The 24,028-nt window shown below is 33.0% G+C and overlaps 1 protein-coding gene and 1 long non-coding RNA gene across 4 annotated transcripts in view; both read right to left on the bottom strand.

The window, feature by feature from the left end:
• Positions 1-24,028, bottom strand: part of LOC127725435 (hepatitis A virus cellular receptor 1-like) — a 301,965-nt gene that overhangs the window by 140,948 nt on the left and 136,989 nt on the right. The gene's annotated exons all lie outside the window — the stretch shown is intronic.
• Positions 14,785-21,141, bottom strand: LOC127725442 (uncharacterized). The gene is made up of 3 exons (XR_007993005.1): positions 21,039-21,141; positions 18,385-18,426; positions 14,785-15,134 (listed from the first exon to the last, which is right to left on the bottom strand). It is a non-coding gene; the product is annotated as an uncharacterized LOC127725442 (long non-coding RNA).

The following is a 24,028-nucleotide window of genomic DNA, read 5'->3' as shown; positions in this document are numbered from 1 at the left end:
CTACAATAATATTCAAAATAATAACAAAAAACTGCAAAATTTTGTTATAACTACCAATTCGGTGGCAGCAACCCAACAATGGGTTGTTCGATTCGTCTGAAAATTTCAGGGCCGATAGATCTTGACTAATTAAACAATTTTACTCCGCTCACATTTGCTCTAAAAGATTTAGTTTTTGAGATATAAGCCAAAAACTGCATTTGACCCTTATGTTTTATTTTTAGCCATGGCGGCCATGTTTGTCGATGGATACAAACTTCGGATACAATTTATAAACAAGATACCCTAAGGAAAATTTAGTTAAAGTTTGAAGGTAATTGGCCCAGTAGTTTCAGAGGAGAAGATTTTTAAATGTTAGCAAACATCATGGACAAATTGTGTAAAATTGTCTTTAAAGGGCAAATACTTCTTGAGGGGTCAATTGACAATTATGGTCATATTAACTTTTTTGTAGATCTTACTTTGCTGAACATTATTGCTGCTTACAGTATATATATATATCTATAATAATATTCAAATAATAACAAAAACTGCAAAATTTTGTTAAAACTACCAATTCGGTGGCAGCAACCCAACAATGGGTTGTTCGATTCGTCTGAAAATTTCAGGGCCGATAGATCTTGACCAATTAAACAATTTTACCCTGCTCAGATTTGCTCTAAAAGATTTAGTTTTTAAGATATAAGCCAAAAACTGCATTTGACCCTTATGTTCTATTTTTAGCCATGGCGGCCATGTTTGTCGATGGATACAAACTTCGGATACAATTTATAGACAAAATACCCTAAGGAAAATTTAGTTAAAGTTTGAAGGTAATTGGCCCAGTAGTTTCAGAGGAGAAGATTTTTAAATGTTAGCAAACATCATGAACAAATTGTGTAAAATTGTCTTTAAAGGGCAAATACTCCTTGAGGGGTCAATTGACAGTTATGGTCATATTAACTTTTTTGTAGATCTTACTTTGCTGAACATTATTGCTGCTTACAGTTTATATATATCTACAATAATATTCAAAATAATAACAAAAAACTGCAAAATTTTGTTATAACTACCAATTCGGTGGCAGCAACCCAACAATGGGTTGTTCGATTCGTCTGAAAATTTCAGGGCCGATAGATCTTGACTAATTAAACAATTTTACTCCGCTCACATTTGCTCTAAAAGATTTAGTTTTTGAGATATAAGCCAAAAACTGCATTTGACCCTTATGTTTTATTTTTAGCAATGGCGGCCATGTTTGTCGATGGATACAAACTTCGGATACAATTTATAAACAAGATACCCTAAGGAAAATTTAGTTAAAGTTTGAAGGTAATTGGCCCAGTAGTTTCAGAGGAGAAGATTTTTAAATGTTAGCAAACATCATGGACAAATTGTGTAAAATTGTCTTTAAAGGGCAAATACTCCTTGAGGGGTCAATTGACAATTATGGTCATATTAACTTTTTTGTAGATCTTACTTTGCTGAACATTATTGCTGCTTACAGTATATATATATATCTATAATAATATTCAAATAATAACAAAAACTGCAAAATTTTGTTAAAACTACCAATTCGGTGGCAGCAACCCAACAATGGGTTGTTCGATTCGTCTGAAAATTTCAGGGCCGATAGATCTTGACCAATTAAACAATTTTACCCTGCTCAGATTTGCTCTAAAAGATTTAGTTTTTAAGATATAAGCCAAAAACTGCATTTGACCCTTATGTTCTATTTTTAGCCATGGCGGCCATTTTTGTCGATGGATACAAACTTCGGATACAATTTATAAACAAAATACCCTAAGGAAAATTTAGTTAAAGTTTGAAGGTAATTGGTCCAGTAGTTTCAGAGGAGAAGATTTTTAAATGTTAGCAAACTTGATGAACAAATTGTGTAAAATTGTCTTTAAAGGGCAATAACTCCTTAAGGGGTCAATTGACAGTTATGGTCATATTAACTTTTTTGTAGATCTTACTTTGCTGAACATTATTGCTGCTTACAGTTTATATATATCTACAATAATATTCAAAATAATAACAAAAAACTGCAAAATTTTGTTAAAACTACCAATTCGGTGGCAGCAACCCAACAATGGGTTGTTCGATTCGTCTGAAAATTTCAGGGCCGATAGATCTTGACCAATTAAACAATTTTACCCCGCTCACATTTGCTCTAAAAGATTTAGTTTTTGAGATATAAGCCAAAAACTGCATTTGACCCTTATGTTTTATTTTTAGCCATGGCGGCCATGTTTGTCGATGGATACAAACTTCGGATACAATTTATGAACAAGATACCCTAAGGAAAATTTAGTTAAAGTTTGAAGGTAATTGGCCCAGTAGTTTCAGAGGAGAAGAGTTTTAAATGTTAGCAAACATCATGAACAAATTGTGTAAAATTGTCTTTAAAGGGCAAATACTCCTTGAGGGGTCAATTGACAATTATGGTCATAATAACTTTTTTGTAGATCTTACTTTGCTGAACATTATTGCTGCTTACAGTTTATATATATCTATAATAATATTCAAATAATAACAAAAACTGCAAAATTTTGTTAAAACTACCAATTCGGTGGCAGCAACCCAACAATGGGTTGTTCGATTCGTCTGAAAATTTCAGGGCCGATAGATCTTGACCAATTAAACAATTTTACCCTGCTCAGATTTGCTCTAAAAGATTTAGTTTTTAAGATATAAGCCAAAAACTGCATTTGACCCTTATGTTCTATTTTTAGCCATGGCGGCCATGTTTGTCGATGGATACAAACTTCGGATACAATTTATAAACAAAATACCCTAAGGAAAATTTAGTTAAAGTTTGAAGGTAATTGGCCCAGTAGTTTCAGAGGAGAAGATTTTTAAATGTTAGCAAACATCATGAACAAATTGTGTAAAATTGTCTTTAAAGGGCAAATACTCCTTGAGGGGTCAATTGACAGTTATGGTCATATTAACTTTTTTGTAGATCTTACTTTGCTGAACATTATTGCTGCTTACAGTTTATATATATCTACAATAATATTCAAAATAATAACAAAAAACTGCAAAATTTTGTTATAACTACCAATTCGGTGGCAGCAACCCAACAATGGGTTGTTCGATTCGTCTGAAAATTTCAGGGCCGATAGATCTTGACTAATTAAACAATTTTACTCCGCTCACATTTGCTCTAAAAGATTTAGTTTTTGAGATATAAGCCAAAAACTGCATTTGACCCTTATGTTTTATTTTTAGCCATGGCGGCCATGTTTGTCGATGGATACAAACTTCGGATACAATTTATGAACAAGATACCCTAAGGAAAATTTAGTTAAAGTTTGAAGGTAATTGGCCCAGTAGTTTCAGAGGAGAAGAGTTTTAAATGTTAGCAAACATCATGAACAAATTGTGTAAAATTGTCTTTAAAGGGCAAATACTCCTTGAGGGGTCAATTGACAATTATGGTCATAATAACTTTTTTGTAGATCTTACTTTGCTGAACATTATTGCTGCTTACAGTTTATATATATCTATAATAATATTCAAATAATAACAAAAACTGCAAAATTTTGTTAAAACTACCAATTCGGTGGCAGCAACCCAACAATGGGTTGTTCGATTCGTCTGAAAATTTCAGGGCCGATAGATCTTGACTAATTAAACAATTTTACTCCGCTCACATTTGCTCTAAAAGATTTAGTTTTTAAGATATAAGCCAAAAACTGCATTTGACCCTTATGTTTTATTTTTAGCCATGGCGGCCATGTGGTCGATGGATACAAACTTCGGATACAATTTATAAACAAAATACCCTAAGGAACCTTTAGTTAAAGTTTGAAGGTAATTGGCCCAGTAGTTTCAGAGGAGAAGATTTTTAAATGTTAACAAACTTGATGAACAAATTGTGTAACATTGTCTTTAAAGGGCAATAACTCCTTAAGGGGTCAATTGAGAGTTATGGTCATATTAACTTTTTTGTAGATCTTACTTTGCTGAACATTATTGTTGCTTACAGTTTATATATATCTATATTAATATTCAAAATAATAACAAAAAACTGCAAAATTTTGTTAAAACTACCAATTCGGTGGCAGCAACCCAACAATGGGTTGTTCGATTCGTCTGAAAATTTTAAAGCTGATAGATCTTGACCAATTAAACAAATTTACCCCATGTCAGATTTGCTCTTAAAGCTTTAGTTTTTGAGATATAAGCCAAAAACTGCATTTGACCCCTATGTTCTATTTTTAGCCATGGCGGCCATGTTTGTCGATGGATCAAAACTGCGGATACAATTTATAAACTAGATACCCTAAGGAACATTTAGTTAAAGTTTGAAGGTATTTTGCCCAGTAGTTTCAGAGGAGAAGATTTTTGAAATAGTTTACGACGACAGACGACGGACGACGACGGACGCCAAGTGATGGCATAAGCTCACATGGGGCACTTTGGGCCCGGGTGAGCTAAAAATAGGAGGTGATAGTGTTAAAGTGGAAATAGACGAAAGTAAATTTGGATGAAGAAAATACCACAAAAAGGGTCAGGTAGAAGGACAATGGGTGTTCGGTGGTACTCAAAGAGCAGCAAGAAAAGTTTGTTTGTCACAGTGGAAAATCGGAGTAAAGAAACATTATTGAAATTAATTAAAGGCAATATAAAAGCGGGAACAACAATAATTAGTGACTGTTGGAAAGGTTATGATTGTTTAGTTTCAGAAGGATTTGAGCATTTAAAAGTTAATCATTCTGTAAATTGTGTTGACCCACAAACAGGAGGACATACAAACACCGTTGAAAGTAACTGGCGTGCCCTTAAAAATCCTTACCAAAATACGGATCAGCAAAATCCCTATATGATACATATTAAAGTAGATAGTGTGTACAAAAAAAAATATAGTCGGCTCTGACGATCCATTTATTGCATTTATAAACCAATATATGTACAATCCAGAGGAACAAAACCCAGAGTAATGTATTACACGAAATTACACATATTCAAAATTCTAATCTGGATTATTTTAAAGCTTAAACGGGTAATTTTATTTTAGCATCATTGTCTTTTAAAGCGGTAAAAAAAAAATGGCTGCTGTTTTTTTGTTTTTTGTTTTGCATAGCAACGTAATTTGGGGTTATCAGATATTATCGTTAATTGTGCAGTTCCCAACTTCCGGGGTTCGCCAAAGCAGATTCTACCATAATTTTCAAATATCTTAATCAGTAACTTGTTTATATTTGTCACAACTATAATTTAGATAACCTTTAGTAACTGATTGTTGATTCGTTTGTTTTGTGCTCCCAGAGTCATCCGCACTTGTAATAGTTGCAGTGGTAAACTCGTCAGTTTCAATTGTTGTTATTGTTGATGATGATGTTGGAATTAGCTTTGTCGGCAATGTTGCGGTTGTCGTTGCTATAGTTGCCGTGTTTGTCGGTGGTTGTAGTGGATTTGTTGTCTTACCCATCTTTGTTGTTGTTTCTGCTGATTGTGTTGTGTCAGATGTAGGGGTTCTGTCAATACCACATGTTAGATTAAGCGTGTTTCCCTCTCCAACATGGAATGCTGTGAATCAAAAACACATAATTGCCACCATTGTTATGCTAGTAACAACCACAAATGAACGGAATTGTTTACATAATTATTTGTTTGCTTATATATAGGTAGATACACATTCTCCTTTCTTATTTTTATTACTGGAACAAGGATAATAACACTACAAACAAGTTGTTATGAGCCTCCATCAATGACATAGACAATACAAAATTACAAGATTTTAGCATGTTTGATTTATAATGTAATATATAACTACTCTGTTGGTCGTTGTTGTTTGTCTTATTTGCACTTCAAATTAGGTCGGGTTTTTTGTGGTTGGTTATTTCATCAAAAATAAGGCGACGGAAGATACTAAAGAGACCTTCAAATGCATAAGTCGGAAAGAAATCGACAACGCATGGCAAAACAAAAAACGACGAACAGACAAACAACAGTGTTCACCACACTACATAGCAAATTAAAGACAGAACAACAAGAATCCCCACCCCCACCCTAAACCAAGTGGTCTCATGTGCTTTGGAAGAGCTAGCAGATTTTACTACATATGTTACACCCGTCGTGTTGCTCATGGTTAGTGCAAATCCGGTGGTGAATAAGTGGTCATCTGTGACACAGTAACGGTTAACAAAATTATGAAGGCGAATTTTAAGCGGACTTATGTTTATGATAATTTCGATTATTGTTTTTTATATTTAATTGAAACATAACTTAATAAAGAAGTATTCTCTGGCGTATCTAAAATAGCTTAACTAAATCTATCATTGACATCTTTCATGTGTTCATAAAATTTCAATTTTTCAATTTAAATATAATATTTCTAATTTTCTGTTACATAATTACTTCAAGTCAAACCTCTTGTATCTAAGGAAACTATCGACAATCTGCCAAGGTTGTATCTTTTTGAGATTAAACCATTAATTTTTAGATATCACAAATCGCCAAATTTTTTTCCAACTCAAAATCTTATCTAGAGTTATACTGCATACAATGTACGTAGTACAAATTAATCGTGTACAGGAAAGACAAATTATATATATATTTATTCGAAGGAACGTCCGCTTTTTAATGAACATAGAAAGCATAAAATACACAATGGCATATTAATCTCATGGTAAAATTCATATAAAGTCAGCCAGGCATGAAAAGTACGTCAGGGTGACATAATAATATACCGATATACGATACAATATTGTTTATTTTTTGTGTTGAGATTATGTTTATTATGCTGGTTTTATTGTATGTTCTTTGATGTACTTTCTGGTGGTCTTGTTATCGAGATTAAAGAGGGGAATTCTGATATAAAAATAAAACAAACGGCTAACCCGAAATAATCTCAATGTGCGAGTTGGGAACCCCGTCAAGGGATTTCTTTTGTTATTACTAGACCACACCCGCGACATCGCGGGTCCGTGTCTGAATTGAGTTATCTAATCATGTATAAGCCTTATTTTTAATCTGGATTTTTAGTATTGGTATTGTCATATGATTATAAGAGGCACGGTTTTCTCTGCTTTCAAAATCTTTCTGTTTGAACCCGTCGGCCTGGATATTATTAAAGTTATTTGTAGTATTTATTATTTGAAAAAACAAAAGGGCCTGGAGTGGTGTTATTTGTAATCAACATCATTGTCCTACATTAGTTATATATATAAAGTTGAATTCTTTAATTCGCCGTTTTTACGTCATGCCGGCTAAGAAATTGGAAACTATTCCTACGCCTTTATTTCAAGTCCGGATTCTTAGTATTTGTATTGTTATCTTATAAAGTAAAACTGATTAAAAAAATACAAACGGAAACAATGTGACAATGGCTGAATTGAGTAATGTCAACCCTGTATAATGACGAAGTTTAGGTGTGATTATGACCCGTGTATACAGCAAATGGTAGTGCGCCTGACAGATGCGGAACATATAGATTAGGTAATAGGTAACAGGTGACATATACTATTGGTATCGGTATCGGATTCGACCAGGAACTTGTTAAGATAATATTAATTATGTGGAAAATAAAAGGGCCTGGAATGGTATAATTTTTAATCAACACCATTGTCCTATATTAGTTATATATAAAGTTGAATTCTTTGATACGTCGACTGAGCATGCGCGAAAGCTTACAAGACACGGATCGATAACGGTCTCTGAATTGGATATTTTCTCAAAAAATGGCGTTTTTTGTGGAAAAAAGATTGTTTCAAAGACAAATTTAGGAAGTACAAAACACTACATTTATACGCCATATCACAAATATTTCCGACTTTGTATGGTTTCAGAAGAGTTGCGGCTCAATGAAATCGGTCTCTTCATTTAGTAGTATAGATGTCTCAATATTGTTCTTTTTTATTTATAAGTGTTTATGGCAGGTTTATAACAGTTTCTGTTTAAGTTCATAAATTTTTAAGGAACAACTGGGAGCTTATTCACAAAGCATGCGTTAACTAACGGACCCGTTAACTTAACAGAGACGTTAACGGGTACGTCCGTTAAAATTTAACGTGATATTCACAAACGTTTCCATAAACATTGTGATAACGGGTGCGCTATTGACGGGTGCGTTAGTATGCAAATTAGACGTAATTGAAGTGTCAGGTGGCATAAACCAAATGGGAAATACAGTAAAAAATGAAATGTTTTCATGTTTATCATTATACTGTAAACAGGCGATGTTTAAATTTTTCTCGTAGTTATGCTTACAAAATTTGCTGCATTACGTCTACAAAAAAAGAATTAATCAACACTATGTCTTGGTGGTGTTATTTGTTCATTTATCCGTAACGTTTAGTACCTGAGATCACCCCAGTTTTTGGTGGGGTTCGTGTTGCTTAGTCTTTACTTTTCTATGTTGTGTCATCTGTACTATTATTTGTCTGTTTGTCTTTTTATTTTTGGCCATGGCATTGTCAGTTTGTTTTCGATCTATGAGTTTGACTGTCCCTCTTTTAGTATATTTTTAACATTTGATTTGATAGGCTAGTGGTAGTAGTGAGCGCACCTCACATGGGAAATGAAGCGGTTCGATTCTTCCAACAATTCCCGGAGGATCCAAAGGTTATATTGCAAGGAAAAAAAATGATCTTCTTTCCAACATACCCAAATATTTTTAAAACTAAGATAAATGTCTCGTCCTGCATCGACCCCTGTCGATCGACTCCTGCAGAACCAATAATATTAGATATATAGTTGATATGTTCTCGGTCTGAATACACATCAAATATCTGCCAATGAACATTAAGCAAACAACAACCAATCAATCAAATTGTGTTAGAGTAGTTTTAGTAAATCATTTGTTTCTCTTTTTGAACCACATTAAGATAATGTCTCCCGGAGTCGCATTATAATTCCGATGTCAAAGATGTATAACAAATGTGAATTATGATTAAAGTTATAGCTGCGCATGACGACTTATTCAAATGATGTTACTAGTGACAAGATAACCCGAAATACATATTTTTCTTTAATTTTGGACTTAGACCAAAATAAAAAAAGATCCGAAACCTTCTCCACCGACAACTCCGAATATTTAACGTGACTTGTGATTTATTCAAGTTTTAATCTTTCTATGGCACAAACAATATATATCTGTTGTATGTATGTGTTTAGCGGTGAGAGGTTTGTTTCTCAGAAAAGACTAGCTGTTTTGTTTAACAATAATAAAAAACAAACTTTTTTTGCAATAACACACAAGATCAAACACTTTAGTTTTTTTCACTCACCTTCCGAAATAATTTTTGTTAAGAAAACAAATCAAACAATTAATCTAAAAAATATCATTCCAGAAGAGGAATGATGGATGTTTTCGAGGAATTTACTCATTTAGGCGACGGATTTTTATTTTCTGGGGAAGAGGGCTTGGGATTTTTGCGAATGTTATATTAGTTTTCGCCTGTTCTTTGGTTAGTTTATGTCCATTTTGTAAATTACTATTTCCTGCAATTTGTGGGGAAGAATATACATTTAATCCTGTCATAGGCAAGATTATTTTGTTAGTTCTTACTAGGCTAGCAGACTATTTTCCAAAATCTTCAGGACAACACCCCCATCCCCTCCTCCGAAAATTAGATTGAATTATCCTAACTGGTTTGCACGAATTTCTGTTTCGCTTATAATTCTGGCCTTATGACAAATATCAAAATTCTGAAACCTACGACACAATTTACCTGTATACCAGGGTCTGATTCACACAATCTTTTGACGGCGAAGGCAAAAGGGAGAATATAAAGGGGTTAAACGAAGGATGTTGAAAAGAATTAGATGGATTTCAAAAGTTATCCCTCGGGAGTACCCTGGTGTATATAGATAATCCCAGGATCTCTGTGTTAGGGATATAACAGAAATTGGATATGCCAAGGAGATGCTAAAATATTCACAGAATTTGTTCAGAAGAGGCCTTCGACTAAAATTCTTATTTAGCGAATCATGGTGCAAGAAAAAAAAAGATTGTACTTATGTTATTTTTAGTTGTTGTCCGTCGGGAGTCTCAGCTTTGTCTTTTACCGACAGAACCAAATGTTTTGGCAAATTGGATTCCTATCATTTCACAATAAAATATCTAAGCGTCACCAGAGGTCTTGGAAATCAGTACTAGATGAATGAACAAAATTGCAGAGCATTTAAATTTGATCTGGATTATTTAAGATTAAATTTTACTATTCTAAGCAAAGCAAATCTGTCTTCTTTACCAACAGTTTTTCCAAAATCAATACAAATCTGAATTGATAAAGGACTTATACGATCTCTATATATTATAGATCTTTTATAGGCCTAATTCTACATAGATCACTTATACTGAACTTTAACAGTAACTGACGACTTTTAACATTTTTTTCAATCCTACCATAGCTTTTTAATCTAACTTAAGGTAGATCGGGTGACTTTTTCTGAGCATCCTTTCTGAGCATGTTGCAAAAATACATTTTGTTTTAAAATAGTTTACCACTTATCATTCAATATACAATCGAAACATCTAAAACTTGAAATTTTAAGGTTAAACTCTCAAAAATTGAAGTGTACATGTCGTTAAGTTTATTTTGTATTTTCAGAAATAAATCCTTTTAAAATCAAGGGCAGATAATTATATAGAATTTGATAGGACAATTTGTGTTTTTTTAATTTCGCAAGACAATTTTGGTCTTGAAAGACATCTGACTATATAACGATCACCTGAGCTAGGATGAAAATTCGCTCGCTTGTGTGTTGCGTCACATAGTCTAAGAAAAGAGCAAGGTCGTTATCACGTCACTCCTCGTATGTTTCAGGTGCACCTCAAATGCAATTGATGATGAAAAACTTATTTTTTATTTTGGTGCCCACCAACGTAAACTACATTGTAAGAGAAAATGCATGTTTTCTTAGATTAACTCACTCTGTTCCAACTTTAAACAAATGATTTCTAGCCAGAAACTGACCTGGTTACTTAATATAGAGTTGATATAATAATTTCTGTTTGTAACTTATTGATGAATGGCAAATACAGATGAGGGGCCTGATGGGTTATTTTCGTTCTTCGTGATCGGCGCATTTTCGCTATCGTGATCCGTTTTTCTACAGATTTTTTTTTTTATATTTTCGTGATCTGTGATCATGGAAATTTATTTTCTGTGAATCGTGATTGACAAAAAAATCAACTCGTGAATCGTGATGAGACCCCCCCCCCCCACCCCCCTCATCAGGCCCCTCACAGATCTATAATCCACTCTGCACTAGACACGAGGATGGCATGGTGGTACCTAGACTCACCAAAAATAATATGCCCTTTAGTATGTTTTTAATTTTAGATAAACAGGATTATTCCCAGATACATTTATTTGTTCTACTTTTTCCTAAAACAATTTGTGCTCCTTGTGACATCACTGAATGGAAATAAAATGTCTTCTTTTATACCCTAAAGTTTTTTTATAATTTCCTTCAAAACTATGCTAATAAAGAATAATCTCTTTTATTCGATTACAGAAATAGGGTTTTATGTCATTTGATAAACGATTAAGAATGCAAAAAAACGTAACCAACTTGGACCAACGACTGTTTAAAATTTAATGGGATCTCAGCGAATCGCAAAAGTAAAACCTCGCATTTTTGCCGGGGGTCCTTGATCGCAAAAATTATTTTCTGAATTTACAGTTCTGGAGCCATTTCGAAGGTTTTCTATAATTTTGTTCCAAATGAAGTGATACCAATTTCTACTTTGACAACAACGTTAGTTTGACAAGTAAAAATATTTTGCCATTTAATTATGCACTTTATAATTTGGTCGTTTTTTTACTTTTTGTACTTTTTCTCTTGCTTGCCTTTATATTTTATTCAATTCAATATTTTTGTTGCTAATAAGGTATGAAACCACTAATTCATAGCCCCATTGCTTTCTATGTTAAATTCTGCAATTTCAAGCATTAATGGCTACTTTGTCCTAAGTTCAAATAAAGTGGCAGTCATTTCATGTCAAAACTATACCTTATCCAAACTTGTGCTGAAAAATTCAACATATCTTTAATTGCATATTAGAGCGTACTGGTTCCCGGAGGTTTGATAATACAAAAACCGGTACTTCTGATCTGAACAAAAGGGCAAATGTGCCCTCCTATTATAATTTTATATTCTTCTTTATTATTCAAAATAAACTTTCAACAAGAGTTCTACAGTGATCCCAAGTCCCCAAGGTTTCATTTGATACCAAAACTACCCAAATATTTCCACTATTGACAAAGATACAGCTATGCGTAGGAACTATTTTGTTTGACTTATGTACTACTTTCTTGTATGTTCTTTCCGACCGGGCCTGAATTAGTGGTTCTATACCATAAGCCCTACACTTACCTAGTAAGTGACTAGAAAATCAAATGAGGACAGTAAAATGAAATATAATTTATAGATACAAGATGTGTACAACTAGTTAAGAATAATAACTAAACCAATCTCAATCTTCCATAACCCGAATGATCGCTTTGGATGACCGTTAAAAACACATATGTGTGTGTGTGTGTGTGTGTGTGTGTGTAAGATTACCATGAATATAGGTTAAACTATTCGAAGTTACAATCGGGCCTTCGTACATGTACTTATCACAGAACTTATAATTGGATTACGCTTGATACATACCGACGACAGAAATTGATTATGCTTGGGTTTTTCCCCTACTCAATATTTAGTTTTCTATACGTCTTGCATATTTTTATGACTGTTCTTCAGTTTTCATTGAAAAAAATTTCGTATTCGTTTTCGTATTGCATACAAGAAATATAAATACACGTACTGATGCATTATAGTTGGTTATGTTTTAGGTTCAGAGAAAAGAAAATTACAGATCATCTATTTTGTGACGCCGAACGCCTTGTTGCCGGAAGTGTTTTGTGGTTTGACTTGATGTAGCTTTTGTTCGACTTATGGTTTTTTTACCTCTTGGTATCTTATTCCCGTACACGCCAGCTAATTTTTATAAGCAGTAATATAATCGATTTCCTTTTCATATTGGGTATCCGTATAGTTACTTGTAGCTAAATTTTTATTCCTAAAACAACATTTACCTACGAAATGAGTTTAATATCATGATACAGTGATACAGCATGAACACAAGTATAGTGTCTACTAGATTGTAAATTGTCATCGCAAATAAGTTGCCCCTACTTTTTATTTTAAAATGACTTGTCAATTTCTTTGGTTGTTACCATACTAACTGGATTTGGCTATTTTTTTAGGCCCCATTTGCTCTTCACGTGTTAATATAGTTATACTTCCTTGGTTTTCAAATTTTTTAGCGTTCCTGATGAAGGCTAATACAGAAAAAGGGGTCGAACGCACCAAATTAAAAAAGTGTTAATTTCATGTTTTTATATGTAAAAACTATTTAATTGGTAAAATATTATTTTAAATACATGACTATAAATAAATTTATTGCGCCCATGCTGTGTTCAAAATTATTTGATGTACAAGCAACATTCTTTAGCAGCTTATTGTCAGTTTAAATATAATATTTACTGCTTTAAATAGTTTTTTGTCCATAGTTTGTAGTACATTTTGCTAATTATACATTTTCTTGATTTGCTGCAAAATTTAGGGCTTCCAATGAAATCATAACATTCATTCATCTTATAACCAGTAGCAATGACCATGACTATAGGTTGAAAGTTGCTGACCTTAACAATCATTAAAGTTTTGTTGTACCTGATTTATCGTATTTTTAATTGTGAATTATCTCTTACATGCTGTCATGGTAGCTACGTCTATTTATAGATTGTTTGTTAGATATTTAAAACCTACATCGCGTGGTTCCAAACGTCATCACAACTTTCAAGAGGTTTGATTAAATGTGTGTTTGGAATTTGGTGGCTGTACATTCGACCACTGCTTAATTTTAATCAAAGAAAGCTTTGGTTGAAATGCATTGAAATAAAAGAAACGAAACATTGTAACTACATATATTTATAGGTTGTTTGTGACTTTTTTTTATTAATTTTTTAAAACCCACATCGCATGGTTTCAATCGTCATTACAGCTTTCAAGTGTTTTGATAAAGTATTGTGTGCTACATCGGAATTTTTTATATTTTTCCTTTTATGTTGCATATCAGTATCAGATACACATATGTATAATCATAGATATAATAGCCATTATATTTATGGAATAATGGATATTGCTACTTTCTGCCAATAGAACCCGTTAAGGTTTGATGTATATATGAAACCACAAACAAATTAAGTCTTATTTTGGACTCCCAAAAAGATGCACGGCTGTATTATAATGTTTCTTCTGTGCGTAAAACAACAATTCCTGGGCATCGGTTTGAATTTGCGGAGTGTATAATGTCCGATTGGGTATCCATTTTTTAGATAAAACACATATGGAAGTGGCTAATTCTCTCGCACCATGCTCAAACATTTAGGGAAAATACTATGCTTACTAGACGTATCAAAACCATTACTACGAGACGTAAAAACACATAGAAATTTAGACTGGATCTTTATTTCACACAGTTAAGACTGAAATGGCTATCATACAACTGGAAGTTGTTGCACCTTCAACATGGTTCAACCAATTGCTTTCAAGTCAGGATGATTGCATTTTTCGAGGTATATATTGATTTTTATTTTTAAAATATCTTCACGTTTAGTAATTTATTTGTTATCCTATTTCGAAGTTGATATGCTGTTATATAAATTGATTTTACAAGTTGTAATCGCTATATATTGCGTAGTTCATAGTAGTACGTGAATTATTCGTGGAACTGAAATCGGTTACATAAGTTAAAATAACTGTGCATTATCTAAAAAAAAATGGTACCTTTTTTTATTTCAATACAATATCCTTCATTAGGTTTTAACGTTCCATTCACAGCCACAGACCGAATTGTCATTACATCGTTGTTCGTTATTGAGTTTGGAAAATTATATTACCAACTATGCATTGAACGTTCCAAAAGCTATTTCCTCTGATTTCAAACTCCAGTATCAAACCACATCCGAAATGTGACGGACTAGAGCTTGTCTGCTGACCATATTTCTGAATATTAACTGCAATGTCTTGATCTTGATTGGTAACATAAAGTTTACATGTACAGTTTTCAGTGGTATTTGCCTTTATCAAAACAGAATTGCTCATATCCTGGATTTTACTTTCGTCTTTGCATATATTTACTACTGCAATGAGACAGATATCATGCCGTAAACCACATTCATATAAAACGCAGTTTGTAAGTAGCACAATATTGAAAATGTACTTACAAATTGCACTGTTCACGATTTTCAATTGACATGTGCGAAAACCTGCGTTTGGTGCAACATTTTCTTGAGAACAAACAAAAAATGATAGTCAATAAACACGTTATAGATACCAGGATTAAAAATTTGTAAAGCAAAATATTTTCTTAACTAAACTATCGTTATTTTTGTACATTCTCTTTCGCACAAGTGTTTCCTTATGTTTATTTCTAATTCGAACAAACGTACATTACAATTAAATATGTTTTAAACACAGATGCTGGGTTTTAATATTTGACATTATCATAATTTCAATTTAGAAAGCAATGGAAGATATAGTAAATATATCTATCTCAATTTTTTTATGGCTCACTAGAAATAAAACAGAACATTGCTTTTATTTCTGTTTTAGGCTATCAAGATAGTATATAAACGGCATGCAACGATTCAATAAAGAACCAAAGTTAACAACGCTGATTCCAATGACTTTTAATAAATTTTATATATGCATTTGTATCGGATAAAACTGTTTATATAGTACATATGTATGGAAAGCCACAGTGAACCCCCCGATTATTATTATTTTTCCTTTAAAAATACATGGATACAAATAAATCTTCGGCTTTCAGAATCCCGCCGATTATTATCAATTCTAAAATCTTCGGCTTTTCAAAATCTTCGGCTTTCAAAATCTTCGGCTTTTCAAAATCTTCGGCTTTTCAAAATTCACCGCCGATAATTATATTATAAAATCTTCGGCTTTTAAAAGTCTGAAAATCTTCGGCTTTTAAAAGTCTGAAAATCTTCGGCTTTTAAAAGTCTCAAAATCTTCGGCTTTTCAAAATCTTCGGCTTTCAAAATCTTCGGCTTTTCAAAATCTTCGGCTTTCAAAATCTTCGGCTTTTTAAAATCTTCGGCTTTTCAAAATCTTCGGCTTTTCAAAATCTTCGGCTTTCAAAATCTTCGGCTTTCAAAATCTTCGGCTTTTCAAAATCTTCGGCTTTCAAAATCTTCGGCTTTTCAAAATCTTCGGCTTTTCAAAATCTTCGGCTTTTTCAAATCTTCGGCTTTTCAAAATTCACCGCCGATTATTATATCATAAAATCTTCGGCTTTTGATCAAATGGCCGCCGATTATTATGAATTGTTAAATCTTCGGCTTTTAATCAGCCCGCAGATTATTTTCAATAATAATATCTTCGGCTTTGAATCAAGAGCCCGCAGATTATTTTCAATAATAAAGTCACCGCGCTGAAGTACGTCCATTATTCATTTTTCATTATTCAAAATTCAATAATGAATAATGAAATAGTTCATTATTCACTATTCAGTCTTTGGCTTTTAATCAAGAGCCCACCGATTATTATCAATAATCAAATCTTCGGTTTTTATAAACCAAACCAAAAATAATCTCCGGGACTCGAATATTATGATTGTTATAATCTGCGTGAAAATAAAAATGCAAAGACTTACATCAAATGAAGACGCGGAACAGAGAAATACATTTAAAACTCTCTATATTTGCATATTCTGGTTCATTACACCAAGAAAGGTTGAGATAGGTAGGTGTTATTGTTGAAAAGACAACTGAAAACCTTAAACACGCAAGCACATGCAGACTATAAAGTACGTGTGTATGTATATATTTAAGTGTGTGCGTAAGCGTCTGGATAATTTTTAAGCCCCCGGACGAACAGACGGACGGACAGGGGGTAAATTAATATCCCCCTATTTTGTCACCGGGGGGGGGGGGGGGGGCGTAAAGGATTTCCAGACTATTACGCACACACTTAAATATATACATACACACGTACTTTATAGTCTGCATGTGCTTGCGTGTTTAAGGTTTTCAGTTGTCTTTTCAACAATAACACCTATCCATCTATCTCAACCTTTCTTGGTGTAATGAACCAGAATATGCAAATCTAGAGAGTTTCGAATGTATTTCTCGGTTCCGCGTCTGCATTTGATGTAAGTCTTTGCATTTTTATATTTCTCCGCAGATTATACAATCATAATATTCGGGTCCCGGGGATTATTTTTGGTTTGGTTTATAAAAGCCGAAGATTTTATTATTGAAAATAATCTGCGGGCTCTTGATTAAAAGCCGAAGATTTTACAATTGATAATAATCGGCGGGGGTCAGACTTAAAAGCCGAAGATTTTATAATATAATAATCGGCGGTGAATTTTGAAAAGCCGAAGATTTTGAAAAGCCGAAGATTATGAAAAGCCGAAAATTTTGAAAGCCGAAGATTTTGGAAAGCCGAAGATTTTGAAAAGCCGAAGATTATGAAAAGCCGAAAATTTTGAAAGACGAAGATTTTGGAAAGCCGAAGATTTTGAAAAGCCGAAGATTTTGAAAAGCCGAAGATTTTGAGACTTTTAAAAGCCGAAGATTTTCAGACTTTTAAAAGCCGAAGATTTTATAATATAATTATCGGCGGTGAATTTTGAAAAGCCGAAGATTTTGAAAAGCCGAAGATTTTGAAAAGCCGAAGATTTTGAAAGCCGAAGATTTTGAAAAGCCGAAGATTTTGAGACTTTTAAAAGCCGAAGATTTTCAGACTTTTAAAAGCCGAAGATTTTCAGACTTTTAAAAGCCGAAGATTTTATAATATAATTATCGGCGGTGAATTTTGAAAAGCCGAAGATTTTGAAAAGCCGAAGATTTTGAAAGCCGAAGATTTTGAAAAGCCGAAGATTTTAGAATTGATAATAATCGGCGGGATTCTGAAAGCCGAAGATTTATTTGTATCCATGTATTTTTAAAGGAAAAATAATAATAATCGGGGGGTTCACTGTGGCTTTCCATACATATGTAACCGTCAGATGACATATCTCTATGTAGTGTACATGCTGGATATGCTGGACAAAGGAACATATCATTCAGGTATTTAAACGTGAAATGGCTATTTTAGATGAACCCGGCTTTTGTTGGGGTTCGTGTTGTTCAGTTTTTAATTTGTATGTAGTGTTTTGTGGACTGTTTTATTTTCGTTTTTCGCCATTGTATTAGACAAAACTTAACAAAGACTTTAAAGGTCGAACTTTTTGGGTGACCATTTAGGTCTGTCGAAGCTGTAATTGTATTGCGGTTTACGTTTTTTGTGTTTGCTTTTTTAAAATTCAATAAAGCTTTGGTTGAAATGCATTAAAATATAGAAAAAAGAATCATGTAGTACATTTACCTGATAAACCTTTGGTGTTAGAACAAGGCTCTCCTTTAGCATCTAAAATTAGAATAGAAACATTATAAGATTAGAGAGGAATGTTAAACATTTTTTACTAATGCTCAAAGGTATCAACATAGCATGCAATCATATGACATCACAAAATATTAAAAGCCTCAGCTGTCATATATTAGAGATTCACAAAACATTATGCTGAAGCATTTTATGTAAAGCTTAGACAGGACGATGGTGATTTGATTCATCAAAATACTAACTTTAAATTCCGATATGCTAAGTTGAGACTTCCAATTGCAAGTGTTTTAGTTGTGATAGTATAAAGATAAGTCACAATGTTGTGATGATACAATGTATGCCAATCACACGTTACACTGAGTTTAAACTACATGGTGTGAAGTTGACATTACATGATGTGAAGTTGACATTATATGATTTGAAGTTGATATTACATGATGTTAAGTTGACATTACATGATCAGAAGTTGACATTACTTAATGTTAACTTGCAACTGGATAATGCTCAGTAATCACTTCGATTACTATGATAACAAACTAAATGGAGAGCTAAATTTTATAAAACTAACTTATAACTAAATGTGAAACTGAGATAAAACAATGCTATATCATTGTAATACTACGATAGGTTTATCATATTGTACATTTGTTGATTTAAAACTGCTCGATGTTACTTTGAAAGTACATGATGTTAAGCTAAAATAGCACGATGGTACATCCCTATAATATTACGAAAGGCTTATCATAAAATACGTTGACTCAAAACTACAACATGTACAGATGAAAGTATAAGATGTTAAGTTAAGATAGCACGATGGTATATCACTTGTATGTTACGATAGGCTTGTCATACAACGTGTTGACTTAAAACTACACGATGTAAAGTTTAACTTAAGAACATGATATAAAGCTTATATAGCACGATGGTTTATCATTATAATGTCACGATAGGCTAACCATACACTTTACTTGAATAAAACTACTCGAAGTACTGTTGAAAGTCTATGATGTGGAGCTAAGATAGCAAGATGTTATATTAATATGACATCATGAGAGGCTTATCATACAATGTGTTGACTTGAATCTTCATGATGTAAAGTTGAAAGTACATGATGTTCACATGTGGCAGCAATATGTTTTGCATGATTAGTGAGATATCGTAATGTTAAGTTTAAATTACATTGTGATGACTTGCAACAATATGATGCTGGCTTGCAAGTGTGATGTCGAAATTGATTATTGTGATGATAATTGATAACATTAAAATGCAAAGTTGAAATTTCAGAAAAATGACTTAAAACAGTTCCATGTGTATGCCTATTGGTACGATATTCTGTAAGAAAGGACAAAGATACGTTCAAATCTTATCATGCTAGGATATAATAACAATATGATGACTTGAAATAGTTTGGTTTTGACTTGAAACAGTAAAATGTTAAGTGATAGAAATATAACGGAAAATGATAGGATCTCACATTTTTGTGCAGAAATGAATTTTTCTGGTATTGTCTTCGAATATAGTATAGAAAGTGAAGATCGTATTATGTAAAATCGAAAGAGCATAATGATATGACTACATTACAATATTACGTCAATTGAAACCACAACTCTATGGAAAAGAGTGAGGACAATTTCCGATCATTCGCATTTCAAAATCTGATGTTGATAAATATTAATGCATTTTTGACTCAAGAGGCAAACTAATATACGAAGAAGATTTTACTGAAAAGTTGGATTCATTAACAAAGAAAAAAAAAGATGAACTTTGGTCTGTTTTTGTAGGGTTCTTACAACAACTCAATTTTCAAACAGTTACAAACTTTCCGTAGAGAATATTTATAACCGAATTAGGTTAACAGATATATTGATATTCATTTGCATACGGTCGATTTCTATCCGACGCAGCTCAATTTTATGACAAGTCATTATCATAAATTTTAGCTCTCCATTTTATTTGTTATAGCAATAAAAGAGGGAAACTGAGCATTATCCAGTTGCAAGTATCATATTTTGTCAACTTCACAACATGTGGTGATCCGGTGATCAATCGTATTCGGTGATGTCACAATCGAGGGAAAGACGACCGGATTGAGGTTACGATTCGAAAAAATCGCGCATTCAAGAATATATTGATAGCATAGGGGTATTTTACTGTTTGTTTGAATGTTTAATGACAATTGTTTTCCATTCGTTTGATGTGTTTGAACTTTTGATTTTGCCATTTGATAATTAAGAGAAGAATCGTATATTAGATGGGAGCATAACAGTCTTGAAATAAGTCAGGAACCTGTAATTCAGTTGTTGTCGGTTATTGCTGTTTGTCATATTTGGTTTTTGTTTATTGTTGTGTACATAAATCAATTAAAATCATGCCTGTAGTTTTTTTGTTTGGATTGATTTACATTTTTCATTTCGGGGCCTTTTAAAGCTTGCTATACGGTGAGGGTTTTGCTCGTTTTTGAAGGCCATACGGTGACCTATAGTTGCTAACGTCATTTGGTCTCTGGTGGAGAGCGCCTTTTTGCTGAGTGACATGATGGCACCAAGCGTAAATTAAAAGCGAGTTTCTCACAATTAGTATTGTTATTGCAGGTATCGTTTTATGATCATATCTTATCTGTTAGAAGTTAGTTTGCCTACCTCCAATGACAAATGTATATGTCCAAATAATGAGATATGAAAATAAAGACATTTTCAACAAGGAAGTATAAAGTCTGTTAAATACTTTTCAAACCAGTTTGAGGGTGTTCAGCTATTTAGAATAAAATTCGGCATTTAAAATTGTACTGATCTGTGCATAACAACAATATACTAGTATATAATTTTACCTTTACAGTTAAACGCTTGCTATTCTATTATGACGAATTTTATTACAACATTGAAAATTGAAAGGTCAATTTTTCCCCCTATCCACAGAAAAACAATCAAAATATTAAAAACATATAGAAATGGACCAGACACATGATTGACTACTGATTTGAATTATTTTTCAAGGTGCAAACGACCTTTTGATATAATCAATAATTGCCAATTGAAAAAACATTATTGATCTTATCTTCCTTTTATGATCTTATGTTCATTTTATGATCTTATAATCATTTTGGTCGTATGACTCTTGACGTGGCTCGGTATTTGTACATCTAGCTTTCGGGGTTTTGACTTTGGGTGTTCCTGGTGCAGGTTATACCAAATGGAATACAATATAAATTACAAACAATGATAATTCTTATATGATTTGCATATCTTCAAATATTTGAATGGGATTGGTTCATTGGAATTTTTCCCTTGGTTTACACATTGATAAACGATGTTGTCGAAACTTCTTTCGTAACCTATTCATGCTAGATACACGCATAGGATCCCGGGGTTCTAAAAATATTGAAACAAAAACAATCCCGAACTGTTATTCCTATTATAATGCATCACAAAAAAAAAAGAAATAATGCATTAGAGCTTGGAAAAGTGTATAAATAAAATAAAATTCTACAAAATTTCATTAATGATCTTGGCGCATTAAAGTGAACTGTTTGCCTGTGCTTGACGGTTATCTTCCGACACTGTTTTTCTTGTTATAAATACTTCAGATATCTACATTGTTTTCAAAATTGTTCAAACGCCAAACAGTATTGATTCAAATTCATATGTTAAAGTTTAACCCTCTTTTCTTGTTGCCGCTAATTGTATATGGTTACATTCCGTGTGCCTGAAAATACAATAGCTGGACGTCTGTGACGTCACATTACCAACAATGACGTCATTTGATATACGACGTATTGCCCTAATGACGTTACATTGGGGGCCCTGTTGGAGAAAAATATTACAGCCATTACATGTTTTAATGATCTTTAATCTTCGGTATTTTATTTGGTGAAGATACAGCAATGATTAGAAGCTTGCATAATTAAACATATGGAACTAGTATGACGCAATGTGCAACAGTCAAAAAGAAAAAAATAACGGTCTAATTTATAATAAAATTGGAAACACAACCATGAACCCTCTTGCTACCGCTACTATGAATATGGTTGCATTTCGTGTGTCAGGAAAACGTCCACGTGACGTCTATGACGGCACATGCCCAACTACGACGTCATTCGATATATGACGTCACGCCCTTATGACATTACATTACAGACCCATCGAAGAAAAATATTACACTTTTATTATTTTCGATATCTTATTGAAAGAGATACAGAGGATTGCATTCAGTAAACACATATGGACATACGGACATATGGTCTTTTAGAAATAATATTACCGCAGTATAATATGTACGCTCCTGGTATGGGACAGATGAATAAAAACGTGGCGAGGTTAAACGTTAAATGGGCGATCAACCTTCTTCAAACCTATGACATCAGTGTAATAGCTCAAAATAACTTAGAAAAAAACTATAAACTCTGTTGGATAGGACTTCCAATTTCACATAAAACGGTACATTTTCAGCAATGATAGTAGGTACAACCATGTTTGTTGTTGATAAGGATCGCATGCACCGCCCGACATATGGGAGAGATTTTTGTTTAAATATACTCCATGTTTTTCTCTGAAGTCATATCACTAAATCCATTGGATGTGTATTGGTTGATATTTAGTTCAGGATGCATGCTTTTTTGTTAGTTGTTATTGCTTTGGCCTAGCTTTCAATAACTGCAAATGCTATCAGATTCATACTCTGTGACTTAAATCTTTTGTTTGTTTGGTTTTTTTTTTTGAAATGTGTGAATCTGTTCAAAGTCAGAAGCCTGTAATCCAATGGTTGTTGTTTGTTGCTTCAAATCAATTTTTTTTTCGTTTATTGTTTTGTACCTACATCAGGCCGTTAGTTTTCTCGATTGAGTAGTTTTACATTTGTCATGCAGGTGCTTTTACTTACTTGCTATACGGCGTGGATTTTGCTCTGTGTTGAAAGTCGTACATTGACCTATAGCTGCTAACTCTAACTTCATTTGGTCCTTGTTTGAAAGTTGTTGTACATTTGTCATGTCAAGATTTCAAGATTTATTGATAACGCTCAGACACATAAATGTGTAACATGAGGTCAAAGTATAATACATAAAAAATTAAATGACAAAATGAGCATGCAGTACTTTTTAAACACATAGAAATACATTTGTAAATATTTTAGAATAAACAAGCAATTTTCTTTTAAAAATAAAAATTGAAAGTCGTTTGTAGACAACCATATTCCATATGGACAATAATCCTTCCATTTTAATGTATTGCGGATTAATAGTATAGTAACTAGGTAAGTATTGGTTTCTATAACTAACAATAGAATTATGTTGACATACAAATAAAACATGAAATTCATCACCAACAAATTTATGACATAAAGTACACATTCTCTCTGGCGTAGGTATATTTTGCCAACGCCCTGTCTCGATTGGAATACGTAAGTTCGATGTCCTTAATTTTGTTACCAAGCCTCTATTCTGTTCAGATAGTCTGATCAGATATTTTTCTAAGCCAAAGTCCTTTTTAAGTGTCCCATAAAATTGTCCCGAAATGAATTTGCTATATCGCCAAACCATGAGGTAATAAACTGATCACTCAATATTCGATCGAGATAATTTTTATCACAAAAGCCAATCTGATTCATGAAGATTTATCCTATACCAGTGTTGTTA

This window comes from Mytilus californianus, unplaced genomic scaffold, assembly GCF_021869535.1.
Source record: "Mytilus californianus isolate M0D057914Y unplaced genomic scaffold, xbMytCali1.0.p SCAF_15, whole genome shotgun sequence".
Classification (NCBI taxonomy): Eukaryota; Metazoa; Mollusca; class Bivalvia; order Mytilida; family Mytilidae; genus Mytilus; species Mytilus californianus.
Note: the sequence above shows the minus strand (reverse complement) of the source record. Positions and strands in the feature narration are given on the sequence as shown.